The following is a 16,970-nucleotide window of genomic DNA, read 5'->3' on the forward strand; positions in this document are numbered from 1 at the left end:
TAGTAATGTTGTAAACTTTATTCCCTAGTTGATTTTATAACTTGATTAGAATAATGAGAGGCTTAATTAGCAAGAGATGAATATGCAATTTCAACTTAAGTGCTAATCACTCACTCAAGCAAGGATATGAATATTAAAGAACATACAAGAGAGAGTAAGAGGGATATGTACCAATCACCAATCAAGAGAAGGAGGTAGAGAGACACGAGGCTTTGACACAAGGATTTTTACAGTGGTTCGATCTTAACCCCAAGACTTCCTCCACTCTTTCCAAGTTGATCTCTTTAGGAATCCACTAATAATCTTCTTCGTCACACCGGCCGATTACAACGAGCATCACCGCTCCAAGGGACTTAAATACGGCGCCCCTTTTGCAAATACAATCTGAGTACAAACGCTCCAAGGAACTTAAATACGGCGTTCCTTTCATCAAAATACAATGAACAAGATGAAGAAGATGTAGTAGAACACTTGGCCTCTTTGTACGCTTGATACAATGTAAAGCTCACAAAATTCTCTCAAAAAATAATTACAAGTAAGGCTTAATCCACTCTCAAAAGGGTTTAATCAAGATCAAGGCACAAATAAGATGGAGAGAGATGTTCAAGGCAAAGAAGGTTTGCAAGTGTTTGTATGGGCATTAGATATGTTGGAAAACCTTTCTCTTGAGTTAAAATGCAAGTTTAAACTCATATATATAGCTAAAATGCAAAACTAGCCGTTACAGGGGCATTGCTGTAATTCTAGGCAACTTCCCAAAGGATCTATTTCCAGGGCATTTTTGGCATTTTTCAATTTTTGTTCCCGGTTTTGTAAAATTCATATCTCACTCGTTTCTTGTCGGATTTTGACGTTCTTATACTCTACGGACATGAGAAAAATGAGAGCTATCTGTTAAAAATATTTTTAAAAATATTAGAAAATATTTTGGATCTGTTATGATAGGATTTATGTGCTGGATCCATTTTTCAAGTACTAATTTCATGTCTTTCCATTTTTAAAACTTAACTTAGCACTTGGGCTTTGGGCCCACTTGATTTTGGGTCACTTTTGAAAATATTTTGGGGTGTTTTTTAGTGTGCCTTGACAAAAAAACAAGTCCTAAGAGAGAGGGATATACATTCTATCATTCGAAGCACTCTCTTGAATGACTTTTCTCATAGTCTTCATTTGATCTTCACTTTAAGTGCAAGGCTTGCTTTGGGATCTTCAAACTTGAGCTTCTTGCTTTGACATCTTACAAGGATGATGCCGCCAATGTGTTCAAGCTCTTTTCCCTTTGTCCATGTTGATCGTCAACTTTGGCCTTCATTGATCTTCCTTTTATTCTTCAAATGCTTGGTATGGTTAAAATAGAGCTCCTCCTTAGTTGTACCTCCAAGGAATGATGAATCAAAGTATGTTTCAGCTCCTTTGACTTTTGTTTGGTTCATCCTCAAGCATAGGCCATGTGATGTGATGTGCTAGCATGAATCAACCTACATCACAACACTCAAGACAACACATTAGTCCATAAAAGACCTAATCAATTTATGTTTGTTAATCATCAAAACATGGTGATTGGTTGAACCCATGGGAACCCTTTAGCTTAAGATGTTGGTATCAAAGCTAAAGGCTCTTATATAGATTTTTGAACTTTCAAATTTCTTCAAGAGAAAATATCTATATTGGCAACCTAATGGCTTGTAGACTTCCATATTTTGATGAAACCAACTATGGTTCTTGGTCGATCCGTATGAGGTCTTATCTCAAGAGTCTAGATTGTGAATTATTGAAAATAATTTAAAATAGTTTTGTACTAAACTTTAAATCTAGAAAAATTGGTGATCATGATAAGTTGTTTTCATTGAATTCAAAAGCTATGATTGCACTTTGTTGTTCTTTAGCATATGACATGTTTGAAAACATTTCATCTTGCAAAAATGCCAACGAAATTTGGTCTACATTTGAAAAGAACTATAAAGAAAATATTTGTCTTATAGCATTAGAAAATTATTTCAATAATGTACATGAATTCACTAATAAAGAATTGTTAATTGCATGTGAAAAACTTCATGAAAATTTGGATTTGCAAATATAAAAAAATAAGACTATGAAAAATTCTTTGCAAAACATAACTAAAGACTTTGACATTTTAAAGAAAGAATATGATTCGCTTGCCTCTACTAATGAAAACTTATTCTTGAAAAATAAATCTCTTAGTGATAAAATAGAAAAACTTTTGTTGGAACACAAGAAATTTAAACAAGTAAAAGAAGAAGAACTAAAGACAAGTTCATCTCTTGAAATTAGCACATTGAAAGAACAATTTGAAGAGATGAAACTACAAAATGAAAAACTTGTGTTGAAAAATCAAAAACTACAAGAAGAAAAAGCTAATCATGTTTGTTTTCATAACCATTCTTGTACTTCATCGCGTTCCTCATCTACTAACTCATATTCTTGTGATTTTTGTGGTAGATTTGGACATTAAAATCTATATGTAGACTTAGATTTGTAAAAAGTAACAAGTTTGTATGGATTAAGAAAGATTCGTTGTATAGGACAAACTTGGATGGACCCAAGTTGGTTTGGGTTCCAAAACCCCCTACTTGAGGCATTTTATATGCTTAGTAGATTTAGGAGTTGTGCTTATATTGTAAAATCTTTTGAAAAATCTCAAGAAGATACATGCATTTGAAGTTTATCATTATTTTGTATCCATATGCACTTGACTGTCATATCTTTAAAAAAAAAAAAAAAAGGTTCATTAGATACTTCACTTTATGCATCTAGCTAGTTTTTGCTAAAATGATAAATCACTTGAATCCCATTCTAGACATATAATAATTGAATATCATTTGTCTAACTATTTGTGATTAGTATTCACATCATTTGAAAATGAACTATAGAGACACACATGTTCATTGATTTATATGTATCTATAATTTAGTGTTCATACCATTTATGACATAATATATTTGATTGATTTCTATAAAGTCAAGTCTTTGTGCATAATAGATATTTTTCTCTTATAATGGTATGATAATGTACCTTGGTATATGTGTTTGAAAAAATTTGTTCATGCACTTAGTACCAAAATTGACCTATAGGATTAGCGTAGTTGATTTAAAATAGATCTCTAAATTTAGATACAATTAAAACTTAAATCAAAATAAGTCAAATGTATTGTGAAATGAACAAAAATGGGTTTAAATATAAAACTTAATGAATCTCCATACACTAAGTTAAAATCTTAAGGAGTTCATAAGTGAAAATAATTGTATTTGCCCAAGGTCTCACTCTCCCATGATTATTCATGAAAATCCTTGGCTCTTAAGAACATTCCCTATATCCTAAAGTCTCATTATTGATAAGGAAAGTTGCAAATGCAACTTAGTTCAATGAAAGAATCATGATTCATCTTGATTGAACTAAGTCATATGAAGCATGTCCATAACCTTAACTTTTCATCTTTGACATGCAAACCATATGAGAGAATCACTTGTTGAAAAGAACTCTAAGTTGAACCTCAAATAAACAAACAAATGAAAGCTGATTAAAGGATGTGATGTGCTAAGAAACTTTGATTATCTTAAACCCTTCACACCAAACTTATGCACACAAGAAAAATGAAAATTAGTTAGAATCTCAAGGTAACATTATGGAATGTATTTGCTATTTGTCATCTATATACATTATCCGTATGGCATTGATTAGTTCACAAAAATATTGTACTTGAGACATTCTAGATATGTGAACTTCAAACTTAAGTGGAAGTATCAAATGTAATGATTATTAAAATCCACTAAAAGAGATGCATGTGATTTAAAGTGATATATACACACACATTTGCCTATTATATGTGATTTATGTATATCATAGTAAAGACTCCCAAGCATCATAGTAAAGACTCCCAAGCTAGATCACCATAAGTTTGAGTTATTTGAAAATATTTTCATCATATACTCAAACTTGTACCTCATGAATTTCATTGATTGTGAACATCACTAAAATCATGAGACTATGCCTAAAAAGCCTAATAAGTGCTAAAATTTTGAATTATATATATAATTGGCTTTAAAAGAGAAAAATTAAAATGAAATGTGTTTTGATAATCACACTTAATTATTTCATTAGAATAAATCTATCAAAAAACACATCTAACAAACTAATAGAGAACATAAAAATAAAAATGACCATTCCATAAAAGATTACAACTAGCTTGCTTCTATAAGAAAATTTAAAAGATCTAGTTGTCCTCATAATAGGATAGAGTTGCTTATCCTATGATAGTGTGCGTCATCAAACTTATTTGATTTTGCTATCCTTGGTGTGCTTTGGTTTGTTTATTTATAACATTCTATATATATGTGATATTCCCCTTGTATGGCATTAGCTAAATGGTAAGATGTTGAACCTTAAAGTTAAAAGCTACTTAATTGGTGCTTTTAACCTTCTTATTTGTTAAGAAGGAGACAGTACCCTCACCTTTAATCAATACATCTAATTCCTTTGGCTTCTAGCCAACATCTTAACCATGATAAGTCTTATGTGCCTTGAATTGTTATTTATATATATACATTATATGCACATAGTTAGGGGGAGCATGTGTTGTTAGGATGTCTCATCATCTCATTTGACATCATTTGAATATCCTTAGCAAACATGTAGTTGTAGCCTAAGGGTTGTTTTTCAACTAATCACCTCTTAAACACTTGGTGACTCTGTATTAGACAGCCCTTTGGATTCATACTCTGTATGAGTCACTTACAAAGGGGGAGCTATACATGTTAATATCTGTCCTTCTATCTTATTATATGTTTTTGACATAGGTATTACATTACGTATGATAGGTACACTCATTTGGAGCCCAATTGCTCCATTTGTGTTATAGTTGGCACTTGTCTTATACTTTCATTTTGAGATCATCTCTCATTTATGGCAAGCACCCTTAGTTTGAGTCTCAGTGTCACATCATCTAAGGCTTTAGACTTATCTTGGTTGTACTCATGTATCCATCATCACTGCCAATGATAAGTATCTTATTTTAGAGTTCAATTTTGAAGACTCTCTAGAACTCTCATTCATAGGATAATGCTTGAGTTGATCATCTCATTTCCTATGAATTCATATACTTATCATGTGCATTATAAGTCATTTGCACTCAATCTCCATGATAAGTTTGTGCAAAATGAGCTATCATTGTCATATATCCTTAGCCATTTTGCCTTGTCATGCCTTGCCTCATAAGTTTTACCCAATGCCAATGCCAAATACTTAGGGGGAGAGCCAAATTGTCTCATCTTTATGTTTATATGGATCATAGTGATATGCTCACAATATCCATTGCCCCATTAGTTGTGCTTAAATTGCAAATCCTCTAGATCGAATAAAAAAACTGCTTATCATGAACTTTGTCTGAATTTCCTTGTTGAATCTATTATGATAAGCATTAGAAGAGCTTAAATATACATATCATTCAAGTTCTTAAGGGCCATAGCGTTAGTTTGTAGTATTTCTATATCTGTTGCATGTGCCCATCTTACATAGTTCTACATAGGACCAAACATAGAACTGTCTTGCAAATGCAAATCACATCTCTATGTGTTGCTTATCCCTTATCCCTATTCCTATCATGTGTATTTCAAGATGGATTATCCTATATTCATGAAAGTTTCATAATAGAATCATAACGTCATATCTTCTTAATCTTTTTACTTGTTATGACATGCATTATTCATCTATGTTCATGCATAACAAAATTTAGGGGGAAGCATAACTATAAAATCTTATATGTTTATATGCTTCATAGGATTGTGTTTAAAATGTTCATACTATTAAACACCTTTTGATTGTGCTTAAACTGCATATCTTTCTCTACTCACTCAAAAAAAAAAAAAAAAATGGGGGCATGTCATGCTATACCTTGAAATTGCCCTATTTCTCTCATGATAAGTATACAATGAACTATAACTTGTCATATCTATTCTAATTGAATGGGTCATAGGGTTACTTAACTTTAGATATCTTCATATACACCCTAAAACTAAGTTAAAATGATATATATCTCTTTGATTTTTCAATATAGGATTGGTTTGTCTTAGTTCATCTCATTTCCTATGTTCTTATGCACTTATCATGTCACTTATAACTTGTTCATCTAGCATCCATGATAAGAAGTTAGGGGAGTGCCTATTGAGTATCTCTTGTGTCAAGTATTGTGCTTAAATGGCTAGTCTGTCCTTTCTTGTGATGCCAAAAGGGGGAGAATTTGTAGAATTGATTAGTTGTCATTGATTTCATATGCATCACATACTATATATTGATATTTTGGACTTGTGCATATGTTGAAGGGGAGTGGTAAAATATTATCTTCTGCATATATGCCTCTACAGAGATTCCACTCACCTCCTAATCAATTTTGTTTGTCATCATCAAGCATAGGCCATGTGTTGTGATGTGCTAACATGAATCAACCTGTAAATACATGTCTATAGCACAACACTCAAGACAACACATTAGTCCATAAAAGAACTAATCAATTTATGTTTGTTAATCATCAAAACATGGTGATTTGTTGAACCCATGGAAACCCTTGGGCTAACAGATACAAAGTCTGAAGTGGATCCTCTGACACCGCTCGTCAATTTCATATTAAGAAAAAGGGTTCAAAGGGTTCAATAAAAAAAAATCATCATTTTCTTGGAAAATTGCAAACTTACTAGACCCTAGAACATTACTTTTCATGATTTTTTCGCAGATCCAAACTTTTTCTCCACAAAGTTGCTATTCTGATAGTTGATCATAAAATCATCATGAACAGAGAGAAGAAAGATGAGGGTGGGCCCATGTGAAGATTGTTAATAGATGCTGGCAATGCGATATAACGTTCCAATGCGATAATAGTGTAGAGAAGATATGAAGTGTTAAATTTAAAGTGTATTTTTCGAAACTCATTTTGTTTATTGCAGACTTCACCCGCGAAACTCCTGTTTTAAGGTTGCATGTCCTAAGGCCCTAGCGGATATGATCCTCAGAACCACCTTTCTAAAACACTCACAAGTCAACATGATCAGTGATTAGCTATACAATATCAGAATCAGTGAAGTGAGGTACCTCTGGAGAGAGGGACCGATCCATAGAAATACTCCAACACTCCACCTTTGTCATACATTCCATATATCACTCTAGATAGATATGATATTCATGGAATATGATTCACTTTCAAGATCCTGTTTTCTTGAACAATGGAACTGCACTCCCTTCCAATCGAGATTTCCATTTCTCTCATTTTCATTCCAAACAACCTAAATAGCAATTAATGTGATAGACACGACCTACGATGCTTGAAAGAGAACCGGTGTAGATAGAGGAACCGGTTGCTTCTCCCCACTTCCGATCCCTTGAGTGAATCCATATAGAGAATATAAGGGCCACGAAATCCCATCCTCACGGTGTCGTCTCGGTGGATTTCTGTCGGGACATTTGAAGTCAAGGCCTCCCCTTACTAATAGGGCTTCCTGAAAGAACTAGTGAAGCAATCAGTATCCCTCCCTCCGCTCCTTTTTTTTTTTTTTTTTTTGAGAAATGTAGTGAGGACAAAATTATAATTTTGTGTCCAAGGGCATTTTGGTCTTTTTTAGATTGGCTTGCACATGTGTGAGTCACACATGTTTGCTCTTTCTTTTCCCTACGTACTTCCCTCCCATTCCTAATTCAAACCCTTCCTTGAAACTCTAAACCCACAACCACTTGCCTAAGCCATTAAGTCTCCATTTTTCCATACCCACTACCAGTTGCTAGTCCCATTAATTCTCCACTTTCCACTAGCTAAGCTAATCTATTTACTTCTATTTTGTAGAGATTCCCCACTTGGAAGACCTCTATGTCATCCATTGTGTGCAAGCTTGTGAATGAAGAAAAGTGCTTTCTTGGCACCTTTTCTATGTTTTGAAGGTTTCTTCTTTCTATTGTTCTCATATCGTACTGTTATTCTTTGATCATACATTGGAGCACATTTGTTGATGTTTGTTCTTCTTCTACTTTGCTTGTGGATCTTAGGCTGTTGTGAATTTTGGTTTCACTATTTGAGAAGCGGATATTCCGGTGTTGGAAAATCCGTCTTTCTCTTTATGTAACTGCCCCACTCATTCCAGCAATCCCCGCTCTTTTAATAATTGCACTCTTCACTTTATTATTAAAGACATGTTGATGGTCATTTTTGGGAATTATAACAGCATTTTATAGCTACTTAAAAAACTGTAGGATAAAGATAAAGCGATGGAATGAAAGATCGCTCGTGGACTCTGGAATCAAATCGGTGGAATAGCACAGATTGATTGAAGAACCGGGCATCCGACTTAAGAATTAATGGCATTTGAAATTCAAAGACAAGGACATATGAACTATTCTTCTTGATTGGAAACATAAATCAATAGTTACCAATTCCAATGATGTTCCCCTCAACCGTGAAAGACTGATCTTCCCATATGTTTTCAGTGAAGCGGTTTTCGAACAGGAATGAATCCCTAGAGGGACACTACTCTTCCTTTTGATTCTCTAACCTGGCCGATCAACTATAGATGTCTAGGGACGGTGTATTTGTTCCACTCATTCCAGCAATCTCCGCTCTATTAATATTTTCACCCCTTGCTTTATTATTAATGACACATAGATAGTTACTTTGGGAAGGGAAATGATAAATTCACCCCCTTCTATGTACATGGGACAGCCAACTCCAGTGTACATGGGAAAGATCGCTCATTCTGATAGCTCCTCTCTTCCCCCTTTTTGGTAGGTAATTTTGGGTTGCACCTCCAACCTCCCGGTTGAAGAACAAAAGCCTTGACCATTAAGCTAGAGGCTCAATCCTATGATTTACCCCCTTTCGACTAACTAATAATGTATGGCTACTGACATTTGCAGTACAATGTCTTGATAATTGTACTAACTCTCCTTGTCCTTTCTTTTTAGAAGCTGTCAAAGGCTATTACTGTTGGGACTTGGGACTCGTGGAGAGCTTACCCTCAAAAGCTAGCCATTAAGGGGAGGTTGCCCAAGTCCTTATATCCCCCATCCACATCTATTACACTCCCGACTAGTTGGAGACCCGTGCGATGCACAGGGCGCGGAACAAAATATGCATTAAAATGTTTTAAAATTAGAAGAATTTCAGTCACATATAGAAAAATGAAGAAGGTTAAACAACAATAAAAAAAAATAGAAGAACTTCATTAATGGATTATTCCAAGTTGCCAAGCAGAGTGAAGGAAAAACATGACGATAGAAAACTTCGAAATGGACCACATAATTCTTGACTTAATATCAATCACCTTGAAACTCAAGTGAGCATGTATTCCTTTCAGGGCATGAGTGTTGGTGTAAACATATATGGTGTGAAGATAATCTGCTATGAAGGTTGACTTTCTATCAATCACCTTTAGACCCAAAAATATCTTTATAGATAAAAGGTAATTGTGACAAATAGGATAAGAACAAATTAAAAAATACATAAAGAAAGTGGCTTTTAGTATTCCAACTTTTCGTAGATACAGAAGTTACTTTTGGAATTTCGACTTTTAAAATTATTCTTAGATATAGAATCCGACAACCCACACCTCCAAGAACAGATGATGGAAGAAAAGAGAAATATAACAAAAGACAATAATAATATAGATAAGAAATTCAACCTTGAATAGCACAATCTTTGTACAATTCAACTCTGAAAAGCATATACCGTAATTGAATCTCACAAACAAATATAAGAAATTATACACACAAACAGAGATAAGGAATTATAGTATTAAAAAAAGGCGATAAGAAATTAACCTTGCACAATCAAATGTAGGTTATAGAGAAGAAACAAAACTGCTAAAATTCCACTTCTACCGCTGCAATTTAAAAAAAATCTATCGAAAAGACCCTCCAAAGATAACATCTAATATGAGGACAACTCGGAGCTAATGATATAAAAAGGTTTAGCAAGAACATACCTTTCATCTAGAAGGGCCTGAGTGATTTTTTGGGTTGTTTTTTTACCACACCAATACCATGTTTAATCGCTGAAAAAATGAAGCTTATCATAGGTGCAAAGACTAACATATATAAAAAAGAAAAGCATTACTATATCAAACGAAGAGAGTTGAGCCTTTCTTTGTGATAAACTATCTATGTTGACAGCATTCACACTGTTCTTGTATGTGAATTCCGAGTAATTACAGAAATATTAACCACACCAAATAAAAATAAAGTAATAATAAAGGCAAATGATCCATAATGAAAAAAATCTGAAAATTAAAAAATATAAATAGTCCTTAAGTCCCTGTTTGGATTGAAGGAATTTGTGGAAAAGTGTGGAATAGGAAAACTTAAAGTACCTGTGGGTACAAGTCCTTGTTGCCATGGAAGTTTGATAGAAAAAATATAGTACAACCACTTGCACGTATCTTTCTGCCCCTCTATAAACTCTATTTCCCTCTCACCAATCACACCACTCTTCTCTAAGCTTTCTGGTTAAAAAAAATGACAATGAAATCTCTCTCTCTCTCTCTCTCTCTCTCTCTCTCTCTCTCTCTCTCTCTCTAATCTTAGACACCAAAACCGAAAGTAAAAATTGTAGAAAAAGAATATCAACCAATATTCTTCCATACAGTACCAAATAAAAAAGAATTTATTCTGCAGAGAAGAGAATATCAGTAGAGCTAGCCGAATCCATTATAATGAGAGAGAGAGAGAGAGAGAGAGATATGGGATATATTTTGGTGTAACCCAATTTTCGTGGGATTGGGGAGATAATTTAGCATTAGCCACTATTTTGTAGGGATTTTTTCCTACTTTTCCAAATCTACGAATACATTGAATTCGAAAGAGATTGGGGATTCCTCCTTCACACGTTTCTAGAGGGGAGATATTTTTGGGGTTGGTGGAAGAGATCTCACCGTTAGATTAGTATTGTGCTTGAATGGTAAGTCAAGTAACTAAGATTAGTCATTGTAAAATTAGAATTATCTCTTTTAATAGGAGTCATTATCTTATTATTTCTTAAGTGCTTCTAATCGTGAATCGTTGGAGATATAAGCAAATAAAGAGCATATAAATAACGGGGGATAGAGAAGAGAGAGACAAGGAAGTTGCCAAAAAAATAGTTACTTTTTCTAATAGTGAATCGTTAGATAGGAGCAAATAAATAGCATATAACGTGGGATAGAAAAGACAGAAATAACGAAGTTGTGGAATTCCTTCCTATACACTGAAGTACGGTGAATATTACCGTTTCTCTTTAAAGGGGCTATACGTAGAAGTTGCGTGTATAGAGGGTGCCACGTGACAGCACCACGTTGTGGGACATTCCGTTTTACTTAGATACTAGTTGCAGTCCCGTGCATCCGGCAAAAAAAAAGCTTTATAACTTACTTTGTAAAAAAAATAATAGAAAAAACAGAAGAAAGATTCATAAAGATATAGAGAAAACATTCATAAGATTGTAATAAAGATATACGAAGAGAAGAAAGATAAATTGAAAAAGAGAGACTGAAATCACCTAATTCTTCACAAATAAAGGCATCTCAAACATAACTTATTGTTCTTCTTTTTTCTTATCAGGTCCATCAGTTGAGCATCAAGAGGTAACAAATAAATAAAATCTTGGTTTCCTCAGATTTTTAAGAAATGTGGAATTGGTCGGGAAAAGAAAATTGAAAAAAATACCTAGGAAGGAGACGAATAAATCTAAGATTAGAGAGAGAGAGAGAGACAGAAAATAAATCAAATAGAAAGAACTGAACAGAATATAATCGCATTTAACTGTATATAAAAAATTGATTAGAAAACAATGGCTATTAAATCACAATTTTTTTGCTCTTGGAATAATAAATGATAGACTTGTGAAATCCTGCGATGGTAGAAAACCGTAGTTAAATCCCAAAAAACTCTCTATATTCCTTTAATTTAGCATTTAAATCCCATAAAATCCCCTTCCAAAAAAAATAGCTACTTTTTCTAATCATTATGAGAAAGGAGAAAAAATAGCTACTTTTCTTAATCGTGAATTTGTGGAGAAAGGAAACTTGGTATAGAAGATATGCCATGTGGCGCACCCAAAATCACATCTCTTTAAAATCTTATTATTAGGGACTGAGAATTAAAATTAGAATTTCCAAAATCATTTTGGAAATAGGGAGAGAGATTTTCGTCTCTATCTTCTTTGTCTCAAAATACCATCTCTTTGAAATTCTTATTATTATGAACTAAGAATTAAAATTAGAAACGAATTGTGAGATATTTTAGTGTGGGAGAGATTTTAAAAAGATAAACTATTGAAAAGATAAATGAGAGATTTTAGGTAAGGGAGAGATTTTAGGGAGAAATAAAGAGGAAAGTGTAGAATTTGAAGGAGGGTGCAAAAAAAGAAAATTCTCGTTGGAGATAGTTTTACGTTTATGGAGGAGGGTGCCACGTGGCGCAACCACATCGTCCAGGATTCTGTTTTACTATTATACTAGTTGCAGACCCGTGTGATGCACCGGGCAAGGAAAAAATATGCTTTAAAATTAAAAATATCTCCATCCTTCCGTTAGTAAAGAAAAATAAAGAAAAATAAAACTGTTAATAAAAATGCATTATAAAACATGGTATTACATGAGATGTTTTATTATTCTTAAAACACTCAAGAATTGAAAACCAAAGGTATTACAATCTTCACCTATGACCATGGATATGGAAAGAAAAATAAGAAATGAAATCCAGCACACAACATCACCACCATCATCAACAACAATATCAAAATACCATCAAAATGATAGAAAAAAATAAAATAAAGGCAAAAAGTGCATAAATGAACCAATGAAAAAACCCACACAGAAAAGTACTCTCATCTGATATAATTCCGATGAATATTGAATACAAAATTTGTAAAATTTGTCTATAAGAAAAACCAATAAAAATATCTAGGCCTTAAAACAACCCAATAAATTGATCTGTTTAAATTCATAGTTCTAGCCAATTTGGTCATGTCCTGTCCAGCTCAACCCCCAAACTTGGAACGGCCAAGGAACCCTTTTTTCCCACCCAAACCTGACCCGACCCGATTTCCATCCCGACCAGACTTGAGGAACCCTTTTCTCCAACCTGACCCGAGTTCAACCCGACCTAACCCGAGTTTTTAAGCGCAAAAAAAAAACATCATAAAAAATGTAAGGTTTTCACTTGGGTACGGTTGCCCAAACCCTCAACCTGAATCCGACCCGAACTCAAAAGCAAAAACCGAATGAAGTTGTAATCATAATTGTACAACTTTTACTTGGATTTAGATGAGAAAAATTTTAGGAAGCAAAATTTGGACTACTAAAGTCATCAATTTTACTAAAAGACTTAGTTCTCAATGGAAGTCTTACATTTTGCATAAGTTTCTATGACAACTTAAAGGACAGCCTAATTTTCTAATTGCACAAGGGGAATTCAGCTTTCTTCTCTTTGTTTCAGCAAATTTGGTGCAATATTCTACAATAGAAATCACGATTGAACTATTGGCAAATGGTTTAGGATCAAAGGGAGAATGAACCAATTGAATGGTAGAGATTGCAAATTGATCAAACGATATAAAAAGGGTATGTAAACGAAAATGATCTTGTCCACAATAAAAAGATCATATCGAACTTATTAAAAAAAAGGGTAAGATTCACACCTTGAAGTCATGTTCAAGCAGATTCTTCTCAGGGCTAACCGTGAAAAAGCCTCGTTTTGCTGTGCAGATTGTTGTCTTACATGCTCTACAAAATGAAATAAGATCAAGTAAAAATATGTGCAGATTGTAAGCAATAAGAAAAGCTGCTGCATAAATGGGTTTTCTCACCAATTTGGACGACGAATCTGCAGCGAAAGACCCTGGGGTATTAATTGAATCTCTGAACTTGGAATAAAAGCAAGAATAAATTATAATCTCACAAAATGAAGAAAAACAAGAAATCCTCGCCTAGAGAAATCCTAGAGAAAAATTGAGTGTAAAAATCTCAAAAAAAAAAAAAAAAAGATGAGAAATTTTAAAGAAGAGAAAAAACCTAAAAAAGAAACTTACCTGTTCTTCTGAGTCTTCTTCCTGGATGTGAAAGTCTGCGTTCGCGAGGCTTGGACGGCTAGGTTTCTCGCTCGTGCGAGAGAGAAAGAGAGGCGGAATAAGAAAGAGCAGGGAAGATTGCGTATCTGTGAAATCATGAAATAGGGAAGGGTTACATATTATATCGGAAAACAAATCGTTGGGTTAAGATATACATTAAAATTGAGTAGATATATACGAAAGTAAAAAAAAAGCTTTTAAGAGTATTAAATACTAATCCTTGTTGCTTATTTTGAGGAGAGATTTCAATTTCGATTAATAGCTATAAATCAGGGATATACATGGAAAAGGAAACGTAAGTTGAGTGTATATTACCCTTTCTCTTAAAAGGGGTTATACGCAGAATTTGCGTGTATATAGGGTGCCACGTGGCGCAACCACATTTTCCAGGATTCTGTTTTACTATTTTAATCTGTGGAGAGATATTATTTTAATCAATCCTTGATTTTTGGCGATTTTTCCATTCCTTATTTTAGGCGTTTTAAATTTCGGGTGCCACATCCCCTTAATAGGTTTTTAAATTTCATTATTAAGGTTACTTGTGATAGAGGAATACGTGTGAAACGGTGTGCCACATCCCCATGCGTTATTAAATTTCGGAATGCACTTAATGCATTATTAAATTTCGGAATGCAGTGGGGGTGACACATGGCGCAGCCTCAGCTTTATATATATATATATATATATATATATATATATAGGAAAGTGTTTGTGAGCTTAAGCGCCCCAATCACATGGGTCCGACATTTTCTGTGGTGATCCAAACCATTCATTTGCAAGGCCCTATCATAGATAGGGTGTGTACCAAAAATCAGCTCTATAGGATCATCCTAACCCATCCATTTGTGGAGGACAAAAATGGGCAGATTTGTGGACAAATAATGTATGTCCATTTTGACCTCCACAAATGGATGGGTTAGGATGATCCTATGGAGCTGATTTTTGGTACACACCCCATCTATGTAAGGGCCTTTCAAATGAATGCTTTGGATCATCCTAACAAAGTAGGCCCCAATGTGATTGGGCGCTTAAGCTCACCATAAGTTTGGTGAGCTTATGTAAGAACCGGTAAAAAAATATATATATATATAAATATAAAAATGGCCTCATAGGTGGGTAATCATCGGCCATTACTCATTTTCCCCAAGTTAATCGGGCATGAGGACATCTGGCATAATGGGGCGTACACGATTCGAACCCAAGTCTAAGCTAAGATTGAACGGCTTCCTACCACTAAGCCACCGCCCCAGATGTCAACAAAAACGGAATAGATATATATATATGTTAAAAATTTCCAATAGTCACTATTCACAATTACTATTCACAATAGTCACTATGCGAGATTACTATGCAGAAATACTATGCAAGTTCACTATTGAGATACACTATTTAAAAGTATTATTCACAGTAGGACCCACCGAGTACTATTTACAAACGAGTCCCACCATCAGTAGGTCCCACATCAGCGGGCCCCACACCCGCAGGTCCCACATCAGCGGGCCCCACATCAGCGGGCCCCACACAAGTAGGTCTCACACAAGTAGGTCCCACACAAGCGGGCCCCACGACCAGCGGGTCCTACCACCAGCGGGACCCATCCCTAGTGGAAACGAAAATATCATCGCACCGACGAAAATAATAATAAAAAAATGCAAAAATACTATTGACCGACAAAATTAATAATAAAAAAATATTATTAACTATGCAAAATACTGTTAACCGACGAAAATAATAATTTAAAATAGTAAATAGTTTTTACTATGCAAAAGTACTATGCAAAAATACTATTGACCGACAGAAATAATAATTTAAAATAGTAAATAGTCTTTACTATGCAAAAAGTACTATGCAAAAAAATGTCTATAAATAGAGGAGGAGGAGGAGAAGAAAAGGAGAAGAGAAGAGAAGAGAAGAGAAGAGAGAGAGAGAGAGGAAGAGAAGAGAAGAAAGAGAAAGAGGAAGAGAGAGAGAGAAGAAGGAAAAAGAAAATCCACTACCAAGTAAGTCTTTTATAATAGTCTCTCTTTCATGGTTGGTTCTACCACCTAAATTATTTAATGATCTCTTTCAATGGTTGGTTCTACCACCTAAATTATTTAATGATCTCTTTCATGGTTGGTTCTACCACCTACCTATATTTTATTTGAAGTAATGGTTGGTTTTACCACCTATATGGATAAAGTAATGGTTGGTTCTACCACCTATATACTTAACGGTGAAATACTAGCATAGTAACCGTAAAGTAAACTTTATCAACTTATGGTGAAATGAATAGTGACATGATGGGGCCCACATAAATAGTGACATGATGGGGCCCACATAAATAGTGACATGCAGGGCCCACATAAATAGTGACATGATGGGGCCCACATAAATAGTGACATGCAGGGCCCACATAAATAGTGACATGATGGGGCCCACATGAATAGTAGCATGTGGGGCCCACATGAATAGTGAACACAGGGAACCTTATTTTAGGACATAAATGGACACAGAAAGGACAAGTGTTGTCTGTGTGATATTAAAAGGACCTAGACTAAAATAAGTTGACCTATTTCACTTATTTGCCTACAGGAGCCATCTCGTCCTACTGCGACTATAAGAAAAGGCAGGTGACAGCTAGACCTTGTCTTGTAATGGTATTCAATATAATTGTCTATGCAATGTAGCTCTGCTTATAAATTGCCTGATAAATACCTGCTTAGTGAATTTATACTCGCTTGCCTGGAATCAAATGAATTGAAATGAATGCTGGAATCAAATGAATTGAAATGAATGCAGGAAGAAAGGCAAAGGTAAGTAATTGCATACATGTTGCATACATGGGGGAGAGTGAAGGGGAACATAAGGGTGTGGTGGAATCATCCTGGGACCTAAG

General features: G+C 34.4%; 2 long non-coding RNA genes across 2 annotated transcripts; both read right to left on the reverse strand.

Annotated features, from left to right (window-relative positions):
- Positions 1 to 283: 283 nt before the first annotated feature.
- LOC143882244 (uncharacterized) lies at positions 284 to 10,495 on the reverse strand. Its single transcript, XR_013252144.1, has 3 exons — positions 10,359 to 10,495; positions 9,975 to 10,043; positions 284 to 1,478 (listed from the first exon to the last, which is right to left on the reverse strand). It is a non-coding gene; the product is annotated as an uncharacterized LOC143882244 (long non-coding RNA).
- Positions 10,496 to 13,415: 2,920 nt separating this feature from the next.
- LOC143881130 (uncharacterized) lies at positions 13,416 to 14,306 on the reverse strand. Its single transcript, XR_013251867.1, has 3 exons — positions 14,054 to 14,306; positions 13,832 to 13,883; positions 13,416 to 13,748 (listed from the first exon to the last, which is right to left on the reverse strand). It is a non-coding gene; the product is annotated as an uncharacterized LOC143881130 (long non-coding RNA).
- Positions 14,307 to 16,970: the final 2,664 nt, after the last annotated feature.

The sequence above is a fragment of the Tasmannia lanceolata genome, unplaced genomic scaffold (assembly GCF_043159265.1).
Source record: "Tasmannia lanceolata isolate RefF3 unplaced genomic scaffold, GAP_Taslan_0.1 ptg000007l, whole genome shotgun sequence".
NCBI classification, from domain to species: Eukaryota; Viridiplantae; Streptophyta; class Magnoliopsida; order Canellales; family Winteraceae; genus Tasmannia; species Tasmannia lanceolata.